Source organism: Lissotriton helveticus, chromosome 5_1 (genome assembly GCF_964261635.1).
Source record: "Lissotriton helveticus chromosome 5_1, aLisHel1.1, whole genome shotgun sequence".
NCBI classification, from domain to species: domain Eukaryota; kingdom Metazoa; phylum Chordata; class Amphibia; order Caudata; family Salamandridae; genus Lissotriton; species Lissotriton helveticus.
The window spans coordinates 999,314,459-999,335,406 of record NC_136065.1 but is presented as its reverse complement, the minus strand read 5'-3'; the positions used below and the strand labels follow the sequence as shown (position 1 = coordinate 999,335,406).

At 49.3% G+C, this 20,948-nt stretch overlaps 1 protein-coding gene across 6 annotated transcripts in view; it reads left to right on the top strand.

Moving 5' to 3' along the window:
• Positions 1 to 20,948, top strand: part of MKI67 (marker of proliferation Ki-67) — a 111,626-nt gene that overhangs the window by 82,946 nt on the left and 7,732 nt on the right. The window lies entirely within an intron of this gene.

Sequence of the window (20,948 nt, the reverse complement as noted above, 5' to 3'; positions counted from 1 at the left end):
TGTGCCGGACTCCCGTGTCCCGACTCCTGCTCTCTGCTCACAGGAAGCAGAGCATGCAGCCCCCCTCTTTTCCCCTAAGCCAATCACAACGCTGCAATGGCAGCGTTGTGATTGGCTAGGACGCCGTCCTTGCAGGCGTCTATGGGAAGGCTGTTTTCTTCATGTGGGCTGCGCAGAAAATGGTGAGTTCTATGACCGTTGGTTGGGCCTGGGGCTGACCAAACAGTCAGTGCCCATAACAATGGGCAAGCTAGTCTTACCAGAAGGCATACCCTTCTGCTTTCGCACAGTGTGAGAAGCAGAAACGTAAAATGGTATGTTTACCATTTTACCTTTCTGCTTCTCGCACTGCAAGAAAGCAGTGGGCCCCTGAGCTCCAATATCTTGAAAAATAAATATAGGTAAAACCACGCTCACCCATTATTTTAGTAAGTTTTGCGGTTTTATCCGACCTAAATCTGTATGAGACATTGTATCACTAGAATAAAGAACCATATACAATACATGCACATCTTTTAATCTGAGAGCATAGAAAGACTAGGCAGGTCTGTTTGAGGAAATGTTTTGCTTATTTGAGTACTCTAGTCCTAAATTTTGGTTCATATTTTGATCGATCTTTGCAGCCAATGTCACTAGTTTAGGCACTTGGTCATTTGTTGACTTTTCAATTAGTTTCCCCTTCTCACTGTCACAATTGGATTTTCATGAATGTTGGGCAGGTTTCACTTGTTTCCGTGGGAGTTTGGTCAATCATCAAATTCTACAAGTGTTATAATTCCAGCACAATCTAAAAGAATGCATGTTTATTCCATGGTTTAACCGCCGAGGACTTGGGTTCTTGAGCCTTTGAGCCCTATGGCAGCCTTTTCTTTGCCATTTAATTTTTTTATTGCTTCAGTGATAGTGTAGTACACCATAGGGTGCTGTAACAGGTTTGCACTGTATTGGTTATATCATGATACCGTTTGTGTCCACGGAAGTGGTACTGGTGTATACAACCGTGGTCCTCAACCAGCGTCTGTTCTGTTCCAGAAGCATGCGACTACGATAGTTAACATTAAGTTCGAGGCATGTGGGCTGCTGAATTCATATCTAGTGCATAGATCGCCGCCTAGTGTTGGGTCCGGATGATTGCACATTGTTGTCCTGGAAGAGTCTTCGAAGTATCACGATAGGTGGCTCCTCCCCTGGACTACAGTGCGCATGGGCATCAACTCCATCCCCAGATTGTTTTTTTCTGCCATTGGGTTCGGATGTATATTTGTTCCCTCAAGTTCGGAATATATCTAAAACTTTCTTTTTGGCCAAAAGGCCTTTAGTATATCGTTGGTATGTTCTCGTTCGGTGCCCGAGTCTGTTTCAACTCAGTTCCCGAGTCGAACATCCAGAGGTGTCCCGTGACTTCTCTGCGCAGAAGGCCCAGTCAACGCCAGAGGCTTATCGACGACACATCATGGAACGGAGCCCATTCAAGAGGTGCCCCGTATGTAATTCGAAATATCCTCATATCAACGTCCACCCGGTGTGCAACAAGTGCCTGTCGCCGGATCACGATGAAGCAAGCTCTATGGCTTGTTCTCGTTTCCATTCCAAGAAGACGATTCGACTTCGGCGCGCAGCACTCCAGGAGGCCCAGCAGAGACAGCACCTGACCCGATGAACATTTTCGATACCGAAGAGGATGAGGGAGTCTAGCAGGAAGTTCGAGAGTCTGATCCTGCATCGGAGAACGACTCCAACTACGACGCAGATGTCGAGATGGTCGATATTACTAACGTCGTCGACGAGGTAGGAGACGACTAGGTGATCTTTGGGGCTGGAGAAGAGAGCTCAGGCGAGGAGCTAGGTCCAACCGTCGATACGGGGGCCGAAAGACTTAATAAGGCTCAGGTTGAGGGATCACCACATGGCCTTACCCAAGATCTTATAATGGGTTCCACAGCCTCGCCTCAAGGCCCGGCTTCGGACACTTCTAAGGAGCCACAAGTTGGGAAATCGAAACCGACAGAGAAAGCATCGGTGTCTACGCAATCGAAAGCACTGGAGGCGGCATCGAAACCGAAAGTGCGCATTGCGTTGGTCGGCTCAGTCCTCGGACCTCTCGGCGCCGAAAAAGCTTAAAGGCGTCATCGACCCGGTAAGGTCGCTAACGGGTGTCGACCCAAAGACTGTAACAAACAGGTCAAGGACGTTGACCCGAGAAAATCGGCGCCGAAGAGCGTCGACACAGACAAAGGACTTGGACCGCAGAAGGTTCTCGATCCTACACGTCGGACCAGGCCCAAAGCGCTACAACCCTCGAGTCCACGCCTGCCGTTGGATCGAAGGAACCTGTCAAGTCGACGCAGCCGTCCCCCTCCTTCTCGAAGCAGGTGTCTGAGTCGTTGAAGCGAATTAAAGAGAAGACTTCCACGGTCTGTCCGAAGGATACTTCTCCATCGACGCCGGCTGCTAAACCTCAAAAGTCTCCGGCGCCCATCCAGTTCACGCTGCCGCTAAAAGTGGTGTCTAAGGCCTTCGCCCCTAAGACGACCGTCGAAGGGTCTAAGCAGGCGTCAGCGGGACCGAAGACCGGGCCTGGGTTAGTGGTCGTAAAGCTTCAAGAGCAGCCCGAACAGTTCATTGATGCCGACACTGGTAGACTTTCAATTTACAAACGAAAGATCACCCCGGAACGGCCTATGGAGTCCTATAAAATCCCATTAAAAAGGATTCCACTACTTCACCCGTTCTTGTCGAACCGATATCTCCACGTGGCCAAGACACTGCTCCTATCGCGCCCTCTTATTCAGATGGGGAGACAGGGGGAGGTGACGATGAGGAGTACAACTACCCTATAGACACTGAGCCTGAAGATCACAATGAACCCTGGGCAGATGCTGCTGACCCAGGAGATCCACACACTGCCCTAGACAGTCAGGTGTATGCTGTAAAAACCTCGCCTACTGAAGACTCTGCTGCATTTAATGCACTTATTGAACGGGCAGCCAAAAATCATGATGTCCAGCTCCATGCTGACCCGATTGAAGTGGATTTTCTGTTTGACACCTTTTCCACCTCTGAAAAAACTGTCAAGAGTCTTCCAATGCTAAAGGGTGTCTTAAAACATGCTGGTGACATATTCAAGGAGGCCACGAGGGCCAGGGTGTTCAACCCCAGAATTGAGAAGAAGTACAAACTGGCGCTTGGGGACCCTACATACATCAAGGGCCAGTTGCCGTTGGACTCTCTAGTTGTTTCCAATGCCCGGAAGAGGGCAAATTCACAAACGGGTGATGCTCCTCCCCCTGACAAAGAATCGAAAGTGCTAGAAGCATCAGGGAAAAGGGTAGCAGCTCAAGCGGCCAATGTCTGGCGCATTTCAAACACTCAGGCGCTCTTAGCCACATATGACCGGGCACATTACGACACACTTGAGACCCTGTTACAACACTTGCCAGATGAATATAAGGAAGCCGCAGAGATGCTCATACAGGAAGGGATGCTTATTTCCAATGCTTCTATCAAGTGTGCATTGGACGCAGCGGACACCGCTGCCAGAGCCATTAATACAAGTGTGATGTTACGGCGACATGCCTGGCTGAGAATCTCCGGGTTCAAGCCAGAGATACAAACCACCATACTAAATCAGCCTGTAAACCCTGATCACTTATTTGGACCTGAGGTGGACACCACCTTAGAAAAAAATCAAAAAAGAGGCGAAATGTATGGGAGTTCTCCAGTCGCAGCAGTTCAGGGGTGGTTCTTTTCGTCGCTTACACAATAGAGGAGTTTCCAGAGGCCAGCTGTCCCAGCAAACACAGTACAATAAAGGTGGCGCGCAAAGCACATACACCAAACAAAGTAGAGGTGGATACCGTGGGAACAGCGCCAAGGGCAGGAGTTATGGAAACAACAGCTCCCGTTCCTCTGCGGCTACCAAACAGTGACGCCTTGTCACTGCCCCCCGACCATACAACACCGGTCGGGGGGAGACTCCAACAGTTCTGTAGTAGGGGATCTGTGTATAGTCATAATCTAGTGAATAGTCCCGCCCATGTGCGTGGACCCCCGGCAATCAAAAATAATCTCTTAAGTTGTCAAAATCATGCAGAAACTGCAAAGACACTTAAGAGAGAATTTAAAGACAAATAATGCAGCCTATAACACAGGCTACACTGTCCAGTACTTCAACTAGAAATTCCACCAAATAACACCACACAAGAAATCCAGCCCAGTTTCTACCAAGAGAAACTTGCCTCTACCCTTAAAAACACTCTGGAATAATAGAGAGGAAGGCATGGACTCGACATAGGCTGCCATTATGTGGCTTAAACAGGATACTGTGCCTTTAAGGAAACCTTCTAGAACCTTCTCCGTCGAGAGGGATGACGGCGGTGTGCTCACCTTCTCCCCGGGGCTCCGGGTCGAGACGCCGTGACGACTCGACGTCGAAGGCACCGCTGACGAAGCCGCCGTCGACGTCATCATCACCGTCGACGTCATCATCACCGTCGACGTCGAGGTCTTCTTACCAACGTCATGGCTCCGAGCATGTGAGCCATTCAAAGGAACATCTTCCTCATGGCGGAACACCTCCCGGGCAAGGACAATCAGATGGCGGACCTGCTCAGCAGGTATAGCCACCAAATGCACGAGTGGGAGATACATCCATCAGTACTCCACCCGTACTTTCAGCGTGGGGTCATCCAGAGATAGACCTCTTCGCCACAAAGGAAAATGCCAAAGCTTTGCCGCCAGGTTTCCTCACCCACAGTCGCAGGGCAATGCGATATGGATGAACTGGTCAGGCATATTTGCATACGCTTTTCCCCCAGCACCTCCAATACCGCTGGTGGCACGCAAGCTGAAGCAACACTCGATGACGCGCATCCTGGTTGCTCCAACGTGGGCACGCCAAACATGGTACACCACGTTTCTAGAACTATCCGTGGTACCGCATCAAAGGCTGCACCTCACACCCAGGCTTTTGACGCAGAGCCATGGCGACATTCAGCATTCAGATCCGCAACAGCTGAACCTGGCGATCTGGCTCCTGAGGTCTTAGAATTTGGCTACCTCAACTTGCCTCCCGAATGTATGAATATCATAAAAGAGGCAAGTAAGCCCACCACCAGAGCATGTTATGCGGCGAAATGGAAGCGGTTTGTCATTTATTGCGCAGACCACATCAACCCGCTAGACTCATCTACTCACCACATCATTTGTTATCTGTTACATCTATACAAATGCAATCTAGCCTATGCTTCCATTCGTATACACTTGTCCGCAATAGCAGCTTCTCTGCAAAACAGGCAGCATCTCACTCTTCAGGGTGCCTGCCATTAAGGCTTTTCTGGAGGGACTCAACGAGTTATTCCTCCCCGGACCCCACCAGCTCCTGAAAGGAACCTTAATGTGGTCCTCACCAGGTTGATGGGTCCACCTTTTGAGCCTCTGCACTCATGCGAGATTCAGTTCCTAACGTGGAAGGTGGCTTTTCTAATGGCGATGACATCGCTGCAACGCGTTAGTGAACTACATGCACTAACTATCCAAGAGCCATTCATACAAATCCGCACCAACCCTAAGTTTCTTCCTAAAGTAGTTTCACAGTTCCATATCAATCAAACTATAGAACTGCCTGTGTTCTTCCAAAATCCTGAGTCAGTGGCGGAGAGAATGCTCCACACACTAGACTTCAAAAGAGCTCTAATGTACTACATAGATGGGACCGAAGATTTTCGGAAAACAAAACAACTGTTTGTTGCCTTTTCGCCACAGCACAAGAGCAACCCCATTTCCAAAGCAGGTATAGCCTGGTGGATCGTAAAGTGCATTCAGATTTGCTATCAAAAAGCCAAGCGCACATTAACGGTTCCTCCAAGGGCCCACTCCACGCAAAAGTTGGGGGCCTCCATGGCTTTCCTTGGAAATATACCTTTAGAAGACACATGTAGAGCAGCCACATGGTCTACCACACACACATTTACTAAACACTACTGTGTAGATGTGCACTCCAAACAGCAGGCAGCTGTAGGGCAGGCTGTTCTAAAAACACTTTTTCAAACTGCTGCAGCTGGCACAGGCGGCCGCCGATAATGGAGGGACTGCCATGTATTCTATGCACTAGATATGAATGTCCGCAGCCCTACATGCCAAGAACAGATGCATACTGGTAAGTAGCATATTCGGGGTTTATCCACCTGCTTGAGTTGAGTGTAAGTATCTGTACCAGGGGATGGTGGAAGGCAGGAATAAACCTCATGAGATTACTTATTTTTGCCTGACCACAGGTGATCTGAACTGAACAGCATTTTCTTTCACCTCAGTTGAGCACGGAGGGTGTACACCTTTTTTTTAACCAATATATGTAACCAGCCTGTTTAAGTCTTGTTTGCTTTCATGTCAAACCAAGCTTTGCAGACGACCCAGCATGTAGTGTATGTGGTACCTTTTTATCAAATGCTGAAATGTCACTTCTGCGCGATGTTTCAGCCAAGCTGAGATGCACAGCAAGAAGGATGCTTACCCTGAAAGGACGTTTAGATTCTCTGCCTTCATTCACCTATTATGAAGGAGCGCTCTAACTGCAGTTTCCTTCCCTTGGAAGATACTCCAGGTGCCAGACTGTATCTACAGGTTCGAGGCATGTGGGCTGCTAAATTCATATCTTAGCATTAGATCGCCGCCTAGTGTTGGGTCCGGATGATCGCACATTGTTGCCCTGGAAGAGTCTTCGAAGTATCCTGAGATAGGTGGCTCCTCCCCTGGACTACAGTGCGCATGGGCATCGGCTCCATCCCCAGATTGTTTTTTTCCGCCATTGGGTTCGGATGCGGTCTCGACGTCTGTCGGAACCGAGAATAAACTCTCTATTTAAGGCCAAAAGGCCTTCGTTACGTCGGTATTGTCTGCGTACGGTCTCGTGCTTCTCCCGACTCTTCGAGTCGGAATCTGCGGAGTCGATTTTACTCTTCGGACGGCGAGGCCTTCTCATCGCAGCAAGACCACGACTACTCAACATGGAGCGGAGCCCGTTTAAATACTGTCCCGTCTGTGGGTCCAAATACCCACATATCGATGTCCACCCGGTCTGCAACAAATGCCTGTCGCCAGACCATAACGAGGACGACTGCATGGCCTGCGCAAGATTCAGGTCGAAGAAGACGCTCAAGCTCTGGCGCGCGGTGCGCCTTGACGCCAAACGGACGGCCCCGGCTCCAGAAAACATCTTCGGCGACCAGGAAGGAGAGGGCCTAAGCCATCATCTTCAGATCTCCCCGCCCGAGACTGAGATCGAGGCGGATCCGGAATACGACGAGGGAGTCGTGGGTCAAGGCCTTGAATACGTCGACGAGGTAGGGGACGTCTAAGAAGTTTATGGGGCCGCGGAAGATAGCTCAGGGGAAGAGCTATGCCCAGAAAGTTACGAAGACCAGGATCGGGTCACGGGTTCGCCACTCTGCCTTACCCAAGACCCTGCACCGCAAGCCACGGCCCCGCCTTCAGGCCCGGCCACGGACATACTTGCTGCGCAGTCCATATCGGAACCGAAACCATCGTTATCTGCGACGCCTAAAATGGCCGACCCGAAAACGAAACCGAAACTTATGGACTCGAGTGCACCTAAGATGGCGGCCACACCGATTAAGGCGCCAAAGCCAGCTACATCATCGACTCCGTCGACTTCCGGTCAACAAAAGTCGAAGAAATCTGTCGATTCGACAGTGCCGAAGCAGTCAACTGGGGAAACGTCCTCTAAGGTCGCCCAGCACGTATCAACGGGGGCAACGCCGTCAAAGTCCAAAAAAGTCGGGGACAAGTCTGCAGAGTCTGCGGAAACTGCAAAACACGGATCGAAGAGCGGGGGCTCGACACATCGGTCCAAGGACTCGGTGTCATCGGCTAACACTACCAAAGGGCCCCAAGCCGTCGGAAGCGGAGCCAAAGTCAAGGCCTCTTCGTCGGCGCCAAGTGCCGCAGTTAGCGTCGCATCCCTCATCGCCTCTTCTCTGCAAAGGATTCGGGAGAAGGACTCTGAAACGTCGGTTCCAGCGCCGTCGCCCCGGAAGCCGATGGACATGCCGTCGAAGCCGACTGGAAAACTTCTCTTTATTCTGCCGCCAAAAGAGGCACCGAAAGCCTTCGCGCCCAGAACGGCGCCAAAGACATCGGACTGCCGGTCTACTCGATCGACAACATGGCTCAGGGGACGATTCAGAACTTTTTATCGACGCGGACACGGGCAAGTTGAGCCTTTACAAAAGAAAGATCACTTCCCAACCGGTGGACTCCTATGTGATTCCACTAAAGAAGAAAAGACCTCTGCAGGACTCTCCAGCCCTGATTGAGCCAATTCACCCTACTCCTAGAAGGAGTCCAACTCCTTCCCCTGTCCAATCTGAGGGGGAGGAATATGGGCAAGAGGAACAATACAATTTCCCCATCAATGACCCTGATGCACAACAAGACACCTATGATGATGTGGGTGATCAGGGTATTCAGAATGTGGGGCAAGACCCACAGCCTTTCAGTGCACGTGCATCCCCCACAGAAGACTGCAGGATTTCATGCACTTCTTGAACGGGCTGCGGCCAATCATGATGTGGACATGCATTCTGACCCAGTGGACGAGGATTTCCTGTTTGACACTTTCTCAGTCTCTGAAAGGACAGTCAAGACTCTTCCTATGCTGAAGGGTGTCCTTAAGCATGCTGCGGAAATCTTTAAAGAACCTACCAGGGCAAGGGTGGTCAATCCACGCATTGAAAAGAAGTACAGACCAGCACCTGCAGACCCTGCATACATTCGGGGACAGCTGCCACTGGACTCTCTTGTGGTCGCAAATGCCAGAAAACGGGCCAACTCCCAGACGACGGGTGAAGCTCCTCCCCCGGACAAAGAGTCCAAAGTGCTTGAGGCAGGAGGCAAAAGAGTAGCTGCGCAGGCTGCCAATTTCTGGCGCATTGCAAATACACAGGCACTATTAGCACGCTACGATAGGTCACATTATGACACCCTAGAACAAGTTGTACAACACCTGCCTCCGCAGTTTCAGGAGGGTACAAAACTGCTAATAGAAGAGGGAAAACTCATCTCCAATGCAGCTATAAAGTGTGCACTTGATGCAGCAGACACAGCAGCTAGAGCTATCAACACTAGCGTTATGCTGAGAAGGCAAGCGTGGCTACGCATATCAGGTTTTAAACCGGACATCCAAACGACCATACTCAACCAGCCCGTCAATCCTGATAGACTGTTTGGTCCTGATGTTGACACCACCCTCAAAGATTAAGAAGGACAATGAGACGGCTAAGTCTATGGGGGCCCTTCAATCACAACAGTTTAGGGGCAACACTTTTCGTCGCTCAGGTGCACGTGGAGTCACCCGAGGACAGATGGGGCAACAATCTCAGTACACTAGAGGAGGAGCACAGTCCTCGTACCCCAAACAGAACAAGGGGGGTTATCGAGGAAACGGCACCAGAGGCCGTGGCAGAGGAAACCACAACGCACGTTCCTCTGCCCCAAACAAACAGTGACTCACTGTCACTGCCCCCCGACCACTTAACACCTGTCGGGGGAAGACTCCAGCAGTTCCTGCCAGTCTGGACAAACATCACCACAGACAGGTGGGTAAGACAACTTGTCCAATACGGTTATTGTCTAGAGTTAACGTCCACTCCTCCCAACATTCCACCAAGGCAACGGCCTATGTCCGCAGAGCACTTGCACTTATTGCAGCAGGAAGTAGTAGTGATGCTGCAAAAGGGCGCAATCGAGCTCGTGCCAGTGGAGGAAGAAGGCACAGGGGTTTATTCCCTGTACTTCCTTATCCCAAAGAAGGACGGTTCTCTCAGGCCCATTCTGGACCTGCGTCCCCTCAACCTGTACATACTGTCGGAACATTTCCATATGCTCACGCTGCAACAGATTCTTCCCTTGCTAAACCAAGGGGTCTTCCTAGCAACCTTAGACCTCAAGGATGCTTATTTCCACATTCCACTACACCCATCCCACAGAAAATATCTCAGGTTCACTATCCAAGGCAGGCATTATCAGTTCAAGGTCCTACCCTTCGGAGTGACTACCGCCCCGAGTGTTTACCAAGTGTCTGGCGACAGTAGCGGCGCACCTCAGGAGGCAGAACATCCATGTCTACCCCTACCTGGACGACTGGCTCGTGCAAGCCAAGTCAGAACAACAGTGCGCCGCGGACATGTCAGCTACCATTCACCTCCTTCACGATCTGGGCTTCTCGCTGAACTACCCAAAGTCGCACCTTCAGCCGGCACATGTCCGGCAGTTTCTGGGCGCAACGATCAATACCCTGACAGCCATGGCTCAGCCAAACCAGGTCAGGATAAACAGCATGCAATCTCTAATCCAAAGGTTCAGCCCACAACACTCGCTTCCAGCGAGAGTGTTCATGCAGTTGATTGGCATGATGGCCTCCTGCATCTTCATAGTCCCTCACGCAAGGTTACATATGCGTCCGCTTCAGGAGTGCTTAGCAAATCAGTGGACACAGGCTCGGGGGCAATTGACAGACCTAGTGTTGGGTACCGGTCGGGCATACAACTCTCTGCATTGGTGGAATCCACACAACCTTTGCACGGGCCGACCGTTCCAGGAGCCTGTGCCACAGATTATCCTGACAACGGACGCATCTCTCCAGGGATGGGGAGCTCATCTGCTCACTTACACAGTGCAGGGACTATGGACGACGCAGCAACAGAAGATGCACATCAACTATCTGGAACTGATGGCAATCTTCATGGCGCTCAAGTCCTTCAATGTACATCTGTGCAACAAAGTAGTGTTAGTCCGGACGGACAACATGACCGCGATGTACTACATTCAAAAGCAGGGGGGCACCCACTCGCCACAGCTCTCTCATCTGGCTCAGAGCATGTGGAAGTGGGCCATTCAGAGGAACATTTTCCTCATGGCAGAACACCTCCCGGGCAAGGACAATCAGATGGCGGATCTGCTCAGCAGATACAGCCATCAGATGCACGAGTGGGAGATACACCCATCAGTACTCCACCCGTACTTCCAGCAGTGGGGTCATCCAGAGATAGACCTGTTTGCCACAAACGAAAACGCAAAATGCCAACACTTTGCCGCCAGGTTCCCTCACCCACAGTCGCAAGGGAATGCGATATGGATGAACTGGTCAGGCAAATTTGCGTACGCTTTTCCACCAACACCTCTGATACCGCTGGTGGCAAGGAAACTAAGGCAGCACTCATTAACACTCATCCTAGTTGCTCCAACGTGGGCGCGCCAAGCATGGTACACCACGTTTCTGGAACTCTCAGTGGTTCCGCATCAAAAGCTGCGCCTCACGCCCAGGCTTTTGACGCAGAACCATGGAGACATTCAGCATCCAGATCCGCAACAGCTCAACCTGGCGATCTGGCTCCTGAAGTCCTAGAGTTCGGCTATCTTCACCTGCCTCCAGAATGCATGGACATCATCAAGGAGGCAAGGAAGCCAACTACCAGAGCATGCTATGCTGCGAAATGGAAGCGTTTCGTCATTTACTGTACAGCCAATGGTATAAACCCGCTAGATGCATCTATCCCTAACATCATTTGCTATCTGTTACACCTTTACAAGTGCAATCTAGCGTATACTTCCATTCGGATACACCTATCCGCCATTGCAGCTTATCTCCAGAACAGGCAGCATCTCTCTGTCTTCAGAGTGCCTGCCATTAAGGCCTTCCTTGAAGGTCTGAAACTGGTCATTCCCCCAAGGACACCGCCAGCTCCAGTGTGGAACCTCAATGTGGTCCTCACCAGGCTTATGGGACCACCTTTTGAGCCACTACACTCATGTGACCTCCAGTTCCTAACGTGGAAAGTGGCTTTCCTTATTGCTATCACTTCACTAAGACGTGTCGGTGAGCTTCAAGCGCTCACAATACAAGAGCCATTCATACAGATTCATCCAAACAGGGTAGTACTACGCACTAACCCCAAATTCCTTCCGAAGGTGGTGTCACAGTTTCATCTCAACCAAACTATTGACTTGCCTGCATTCTTCCAAAACCCACAAACGGTGGCGGAAAGAATGCTCCATACTTTAGACGTACGGAGGGCGTTGATGTACTACATAGACAGAACACAACACTTTAGGAAAACAAAACAACTTTTTGTTGCCTTCTCACCCCAGCACAAAGGCAACCCAATTTCCAAAGCAGGAATAGCCAGGTGGATTGTTAAGTGCATTCAAATATGTTATCATAAAGCAAAACACACTTTAACAATACCCCCAAGAGCGCACTCCACACGCAAATTGGGGGCATCCATGGCTTTCCTAGGGAACATTCCTTTAGAAGACATTTGCAGAGCAGCCACGTGGGTTACGCCACATACCTTCACAAAACACTACTGTGTTGATGTACATTCCAAACAGCAAGCTGCTGTAGGACAGGCTGTTCTCAAAACACTTTTTCAAGCTTCTGCAGCTGGCACGGGCAACCGCCGATAATGGAGGGACTGCTATGTATTCTATGCTAAGATATGAATTTAGCAGCCCACATGCCTCGAACTGAATATGCTACTTACCAGTATGCATCTGTTCTTGGCATGTAGGGCTGCTAACATTCATATCGCCCACCCTCCTCCCCGGTGCCTGTCGCAGCTGCAGACATACTCTTACATTCAATCATTAGCATGGACATCCTTTACATTTTACACTCCATCTCTGCCACAATGGCTAAAAACAATCTGGGGATGGAGCCGATGCCCATGCGCACTGTAGTCCAGGGGAGGAGCCACCTATCTCAGGATACTTCGAAGACTCTTCCAGGACAACAATGTGCGATCATCCGGACCCAACACTAGGCGGCGATCTAATGCTAAGATATGAATGTTAGCAGCCCTACATGCCAAGAACAGATGCATACTGGTAAGTAGCATATTCATTTTGTAGCCTGTGCTCCCGCACGCCAATACGTGGACTTGTGCATCTTCGTGCTGACTCCAGACCACCTCAGAAGTGATGGAGCAAAGCTGCATGCAAGCACCACAACTGCGTTTTGCCAGTTTTTTTTGCGCGCCTCTAGGCACCTGGTGCAGAGCTCCACTCCCAACTTTGTCCGTCTTGTGAAGACTCAAAACTTCTCCAACATTTGAGTCTTCCATATATTCATGTACTTGATTATTACCGGTTGCCTGCCCGGGAATCCCACGTACATTAAAATAGCAGTATACAGTGTAAAAATATATACAACAGTATATAATGTAAAATGTCACAGACCTGAAACAACCTAGTCTGTTTAGTAACGCATCCAGCTCATTGGAAAGACCCCCGACCACCCCAACCCACAACTTCATCCAATGCAGTGGAAGCTTTAGCACTTATACTGAACCTAGTCCACCATGACTCTGATTTCTACTGCATGTGTGAGGGAGTCTGTCGCCTTTGCTCTTAGTTTAAAGTGAACTTGAAATTGTTTCCGGTTTGGTCTACCCTGGATTTGAATAAGCCATTTCTTCAGCTCAACTGAGTTTTTAGGGAAGATTGTGTTCGAGGCGTGTGTGCTGTAGATACACATGCTTTGCATACTCATGCCATCTAGTGTTGAGTCTGGATGTTTGCAAGTTTTTCTTTTGAAGTCTTTTCCAGTCACAAGGTTTGGTGACTCCTAACTCCTCCTTTAGGTGATAGTGCGCATGGGCATCGACTCCATTGTTTTTCAGGTCTCTCCTAGCAGTGCATTCGCTGCTCGCCTTGGCAAGATCGATTGTGGGTTTTTCGGCGGAAGGGGGACAGGACATGTGCAGGCACGCGCCGGAACAAGCGATGTGTACGTGAACGGCTCGCAGCGTTTGAGCCCAACGCGCCGGTGTATGCTTTGCGGTTGCGGGCTGATGCCACAGGCAGGCACACGCTTCAATGGAGGTTATTTTCCGATTGAGCCTCAGGCAGACCTACACGGCGATGGCACAATCTTCAACTTCGGGCAGGCACTTGCGCTAATGCCGCTTGTCTTTAAATTCAGGACATAGGCAGGCACACATGCTAATACCGCCTTTTCGATACTGGCATCGCACTGGTGTCCGCTTTAGAAACACGCGGGATTGTATATATTCCGTTTTTAAAACGATGAGGTTTGATTCCGATCCAGTACTTGACTTTATATCTGCTGAATTCGAAACCATTCTCGGTCAGGCACCCTCTTGTGCAAGGCTCCACTACCTAGTACCTACCAGAGTACTTCAAGGAGCCAGAATATTGGCAACGGAAATGCCGCAAAAATAAATATAGAAGGATAAGCATGGAGTTACAATTATCTCCATCTGTGTACTTTGAATATTTATACTTTGATTTATACATCGTCATATTATATTTATATGCGGAATTTAGTATAGTAAACCTACGTGGGTGTATTTGTGTGTATAACAACTTTTATCCGTACTTTCAAAGCTCAGCAAGTAAGTGGCATATATAAAGAGTTCAATTATGCCTTTCATATATTTCTTCGTGGCACACCCCATGTTAGCCTATTGATGTTTACCTTGCTGTGATGCGTCGTCTTGTGCAGGTGGGCTGGCACCCCTGGGCCCACACTTCCTGCCTGCATGATAGAACCTTAACAATAACCAGCATTTGCAATGCAATAGTTTTCACATTTTAGAAACGTTGAACTATTAGTATTGTTAATGACAATGCCTTTTTGTCTTTTCCGGTGTTTTTAAACGCATAAATAAATGGCATTGTCATTTACACTGCCAATAGGTCAAAATCTAGCAATTGCAAGACCTATTTCATTGCAAATGCTTGTTTCTTTTTGCCATTAGGTTCAGTCGTGGTTTACTGTGATGTAGTTTGAGACGTTTGTCGGGATCCCTTTGGTTTGCAACCCACTGTAACCGCGTATGTATTGTTTCAAACGTTTTCCCATCAAAAATCAGAACATTTTCATAGTTGGGTTGATAAAACTTTTACCGCATCCTTCGGGCCTAAGCTGTTTTTCACTTCCAATCGAAAGACCGAAATAGAGTAATCTGCCGATGGAACAGACTTTGTTCCAATTCTTCCCTTCGGTCCACTCCAAATATCTGAGCACTGACTATCGCAAAGTCTAACTTGTGCCTGTCTCGGGAGCACAAGGAAGAAAACTGCGAAGTGCAGCTACAAAACATTGAAGAGACCCCTGATATCTTTCGAGACGATATCAAACTTGAAGAAATGGAATCCTCGGCAGCAGATCAAGAGGAGACCAGATTCCGAGCTGGAGATAAAACTGGAGTCTCAGGATGTTCCAGCCAGTCCAAGGTGCAATGAGTACCAACGCCCCTTCACCCACAAAACCTTCCACTAAACAGAAGGCTTCCGGACCACCATTGCCATCTGGCCATGGAAGACACTGATACTCTACTTTGTATGGCCCGCCCTCCTGCTCGGCACTGAAAGTGCAGGTCATGCCTTCGGTTTGGGTCAAGATGCTACAATTTTGGCACCTAAAGCTTAAGTTCCAAAAGACAGACTGCTCTGTACCGAAAATTTTGCCACCAAAACAGATGTTCCTCAAAAGCCTCCGGAGCCAAGGGAAACCATGCAACAAAAGCTGGATCGAAAACCGAACACTATATAATCCTGACACTGGACCTTATACAGAAAAACCAATCATGCCATCCTCCAAAAGAGACACTAGGTATAAAATCCCTATCAAAAAGAAAATACATGACTACTAGCCCTCTTTGTCTGATTTCTCATACCCCTCCATCCTCTTCACCAGTACCTATTATACCATTGTCAGACCCTATAGACATCACACCCCAGGGCTCTCCCGGTACAGATCCTGATACAGGGGATGGGGAAGGCACTTATGGATCACCAGATCCATGGGATGATTAAGATCTAGAGCCTTCTACAGATACATATCCTGCTAAACCTTCCTCTCCTGATGACACCAGGAGTTAATTGTCAGGGCAGCCACACACCATGGAGTTACTTTATACAAGTAATCTTTGGAAGAACGTTTATTTGAAACACTAGGGACCACACATAGGACAACAGTCATTATCTTTGATAAATGGTATGATGAGGAATGCAGAAAACATTTTTAAAGATCCAGTGAGGGCGTGTATTGTAACACCCAGGGTGGCCAAAAAGTATTAACCCTCACCATCTGAGCCAATTTTTATTACGGGCCAGCCTCCTTTTAGATTCTTTAGTAGTTTCCATTGCGTGTAAAAAAGTACAGGGGATGTACCACCTCCGGATAAAGAGTCCAAGCTAAATAGATGCCTCGGGTAATGCAGATAGTCAACCATTGACTGATAGCCAGCACACATTTTTTTCCCTAGATTAGATAGGGCTCACTTGGACGAAATGGAAGACTCCCAGAGGAGCACAGGAAAAGAGGGCAGGAACTAGTACAGGAGAGAAAACAAATGTCCAATTCCTCTATTAGATGTGTGTTAGATGCTGCTGATACAACAGCCAGAGGAGTCAACACTACTATTCTCCTCAGCCATACATGGTTGTGAATCTCTGGTTTTAAGCCAGAATTACAACAATACATCCATTTGACAAGGGACCTAGTTTTAGACCTCGTGGATGAATCACTTTAAAACATGAAAGACACAGAAGTGGCAAAATCTATGGGAGCACTACAGTCTCCAGTTATCACACCTCAGACCTTTTGTCCTTGGACAGTACATCACTAAATTCAATTGCTAGCAGAACATCTTCCAGGGACTGACCACGATTTTGTCGACCTCAGCAGGATGAAGCAAGAAGTCTATTAGTGGGAACTCCACTCACAAGTCTACTCCCATACTTCCACAAATGGGGATTTCCACATAGGGACCTCTTGGCAACAGCAGAGAACTCAATGCCCAGACTTTGCCTCCAGGTTCCCACACCCTCTACCCAGAGGCAATGCTCTATGGATGAATTGGTCAGGGATATCTGCCTATACTTTTCTGCCTCTCCTTCTTTCTGGTTCTGAGACTCGGCTAAACATCACTCGCCCTTATTCTACTGACTCCCACATGAGCTAGTAAGCCATGGTTCGCCACACTTCTAGAGCTCTGTAGTTCAACATCAGAAGCTTCATCTCCCCTCAAACCTTTGAACTCAGAACCACGGAGAGATCAGACATCCAAACCCCAGAGAGCTCACCCTGGTGATTTGGCTCCTGGAGTAAAGTTTTGATACTTAAATTTACCACCAGGTTGCATGACTTCTTAAAGAAGCAAGAAAGCCTACCTCTAGAGCTTGCAATGAAGATGAAGCGAAGTGCAAAAGGTTTGTTATATATTGTGATAACCAAAACATTCACCGATTGTTTCTGTACAACAAATTTATCTATTGCATCTACAACATGCAGGTCTTGTCTACACCTTGCAGGTGCATAATCTTCAAAACTGAAATTTATCTCTTTAAAGTACCAGTGATTGAAGCATTTATGGAAGGCCTTGAGTGAGTGATACCACAAAGTTCCACCTGCATGGAACCATAATATTCTAACCAGACTATCTGATAGACTACTAGCCGCAGATTCCTTAACATAGAATTATCCCCAGGAGTGAGACTGGATCTGGAAAACTTTTTGCCACTGCACGCCGGGGGGGGGGGGGGGGGGGGGGGCTGCATCACGCGACTCCACCCAGGCGTTGTCCGCGTACGTGACGGACTTGAGCCCTGATGGAGATTTATGCGGTGGCTTTGCAGGCCTTGCTGGCTTCTCCTCCTGGGACGACCGCGGATCCCTTGCAGTGTGCGGGGCGCTCGGCGTTGCTGGCAGCTCTGACTCTGGCGCCAACTGGTTTGGATGGTGTGGCGCCTTTGGGGTGTGGCCCTTCGGGGGTCCCTCCAGCCCACGGCACCTCTGCTTCCCTGCAAACTCCGGCTAGGTTTCCTCTCCACAGGAGAGGAGCAGGCTAGGGGGTGTACCCACCCCAGGACAGGGTCCTATTGGTTCAAACTCCTTGCCCTACCTGTAACACCCCTAAATTCAGTATTTAGGGGTTCCCTGAACCTTCCTTTCTCACATCCCTATAAGAAAAGAAGACCTGCCGTGCGGCTGCTAACAGGACGACAACAACTGACTTGGCCCCAGCCCTACCTGCCTGTTGATCCTGGAACCTGCTCCTGCCTAATCCCGGTAACTCCTGCGGACAGCAACTTTTGGGACACCCAGAGGACCTGCCTGCTTTGACCCTCTTAAAGCCTGGGACTCCCATCAGCAAAGGCTCTGCTGCAACAACATCCATGGTGCCAGCCAGGAAGCTCCGGACTAACCCACTCTGCACCTGCCAAGCCTGGCCCGTGCCGGAGTGATCCAGGACCACGAGGATGTCCCCCTGGCGACTGGGACCCAAAGTCCAGTGCCCAAAGACCCTCCTCAACGACCCCGACAACGCCTGCAGCCTCAGGACAGTGGACCCCCTCTGACCGCGACCAGCAAGGGGTAAGATTTCCGACCTAAAGACCCCTGCGCCCCACGGCCCCCTGTGCACAACTCGTGGGTGCCTACCTATCCTCCAAGATCCCAACTTACCCCTCGAAGTGTTGGTCGCTCCAGAAGATCCTACGTCCCTGAGCCTGCTGCCTTTGTTCCCTTATCAAATTGCTCATTGAATAACATAGAGCGCCCAACTGCTCAAAAGCACCCTGCACCCAGCCACCCTGGCAGTGCAACCTGTACCCTATTCTACTTCCCCAATTGCCCTGAGCAAGTGACCAGGAGCCTAGCTCCCACAGCCGCGTGGCCTGCTAGCCAGCAGCCACCAACCAGAGACCCCTTTCCCTCATTGGATAACATTGGGCCGAACTACCTCTGCACCCGGCCGCCCCTGTGCCGCTGAGGGTGAACCAACTTTACTTACCTGACCCTGGGGGACACAGAGTCTATGCCCAGAAGCCTAACTTCACCAGCCAAGTACTCACATGGAAACCGATAACTGACCTGCCATGTGGAAGAGGAGTGGCTCAGCGGCCAGGGCGACTGATGTTGGATTCTGGGGATCACGGTTCGATCCCTGGCTCCGGCAGCAGGGGTCTACCCAGCACCATGTGACTATGGGCAATAGCTCGCTTAATCTTCCCGACGGCCCCAGCGCCTTGACACTTTTGGGTAATTGTTCGCGCTTTGCAAATACTGGACATTTACATTTTGCCATTGGATAACATTGACTGGTTTGACTCGAAAAATCTTCTAATTGTGAAGTTTTGGAAACTAAAAATATCCATATAAAATCACCTGAATTCCGAAGTACTCACCTGTGATCAGGGGAGAAGCCAGTACTGTACCTTATAGCCCAATGCTGTAGTGTTTAGAATTGTGTTGCCTACTGCAACCCCTGTATCTATTGTGTTCACAAAGTTGATTGCCTCTTTGCAAAGTAATTACATGAGTACTTGTATCGAAGTATATTTTTATACCTGTTGGTGCTAAAAATAAAACCACTATCTGTTGATATAAAAACAATTGGCCTGGAGTCCAGTCCTTGTGTGTGAAACCTTTTGCTGACTGAGGGTGTAGAACGAATAGTTTTCTTACCTGTCGGTGTAGTTTTGCAGCTTGAAGATCTTTCTGGATTCACTATGCTGTGCATTATTCCGCGGTCTTGTGGTTGGGTCCGGATTCGTAGTCTTTTCTTTGTTTTTTTTTTTTTTTTTTTTTTGCCCAGGTGGGCGTCGGCGTCACACCCCCTTTGGGTGTATTTCCGGTGACGTCGGCATGCTTCCTGCGGAAGCTCCCACTCTTGGGCGCCATCTTCGGGTTCTTTTTTTCCGTGTTTCTTTCGTTTCCGAAGTAATGGCAATGTTCATCTTAGTTTGTATTTACCGCTTTGTACTTTCAAAGTCTATTCTTTAGTTAACCACCTCTTCTCTCTCCAGCCTCATCTTTCTGGCGGAGGTGGGTGGGTTCGCTAGTGAATCCAGAAAGATCTTCAAGCTGCAAAACTACACCGACAGGTAAGAAAACTATTCGTTTTGCAGCGTGAATCTTTCTGGATTCACTATGCTGTGCATAGATTTTGTAGCGGTTTCTCATCTCTGTGGCGGCTGGGTGGAAGATGAGCGTTGGGTGTTGAATATGTGCCGTAGCACCTTCTGTCCCACTTGAGCTTCCTTGTTCATTTGTATGTCCACACAGTAGTGCTTCGTGAACGTGTGCACCGAAGCCCATGTTGCCGCCAGGCATATGTCCTCTATGGGTGTGTTAGCCAGGAAGGCTATTGTAGCGCCCTTCTTCCTGGTGGAGTGGGCACGCGTCCCCTCAGCCAGTTCCTGTCCTGCCCGTTTGTGGCAGAGTTGGATTGTTTGTGCGATCCATCGTGCAATGGTCCTTTTGGTTACTGCTTTGCCCATGAAGCTGTTTGCGAAGGACACAAAAAACTGTTTCGTTTTCCTGTGCCCCTTTGTCCTTTCAATGTAGTGCATGACTGCCCTTCTGGCGTCCAGGGTGTGCAGAGCTCTCTCTGCGCTGGTTGTGGGTTTTTGGAAAAAACTCGGTATCTGTATCGACTGGTTCATGTGAAAATTGGATACCACCTTCGGCATGAAGTGTGGGTCAGTCCTCATCACAACTCTATCGTTGTGTATTTGTATGTATGGTTCTTGTAGCGTCAGCGCTTGAAGCTCGCTTACTCTGCGTAAGGACGTTATCGCAACCAGGAAGGCTGTTTTCATAGTTAGCATCTTTAGGGAGGCCTTGTGAAGTGGTTCAAAGGGCTCTTTCATGAGTTCCGTTAGGACTGTGTTCAAGTTCCATGCAGGTGGCGGCACCCGCTTGGGTGGTGCGATCCTTTTCGCTCCTTCTAGGAATCTCTTCACCACCTGTGATGTGAAGAAGCTCCTGCACGTTTCTCCCCTTGTGTAGGCTACTATCGCTGCCAAGTGAACTCTTAACGAGGATGAGCTAAGGTTCTTCTCCAGTAAGTGCGTCAGGTACCTTAGCACTGTGGAGTCCCTCTTCATCTTATTGTGGA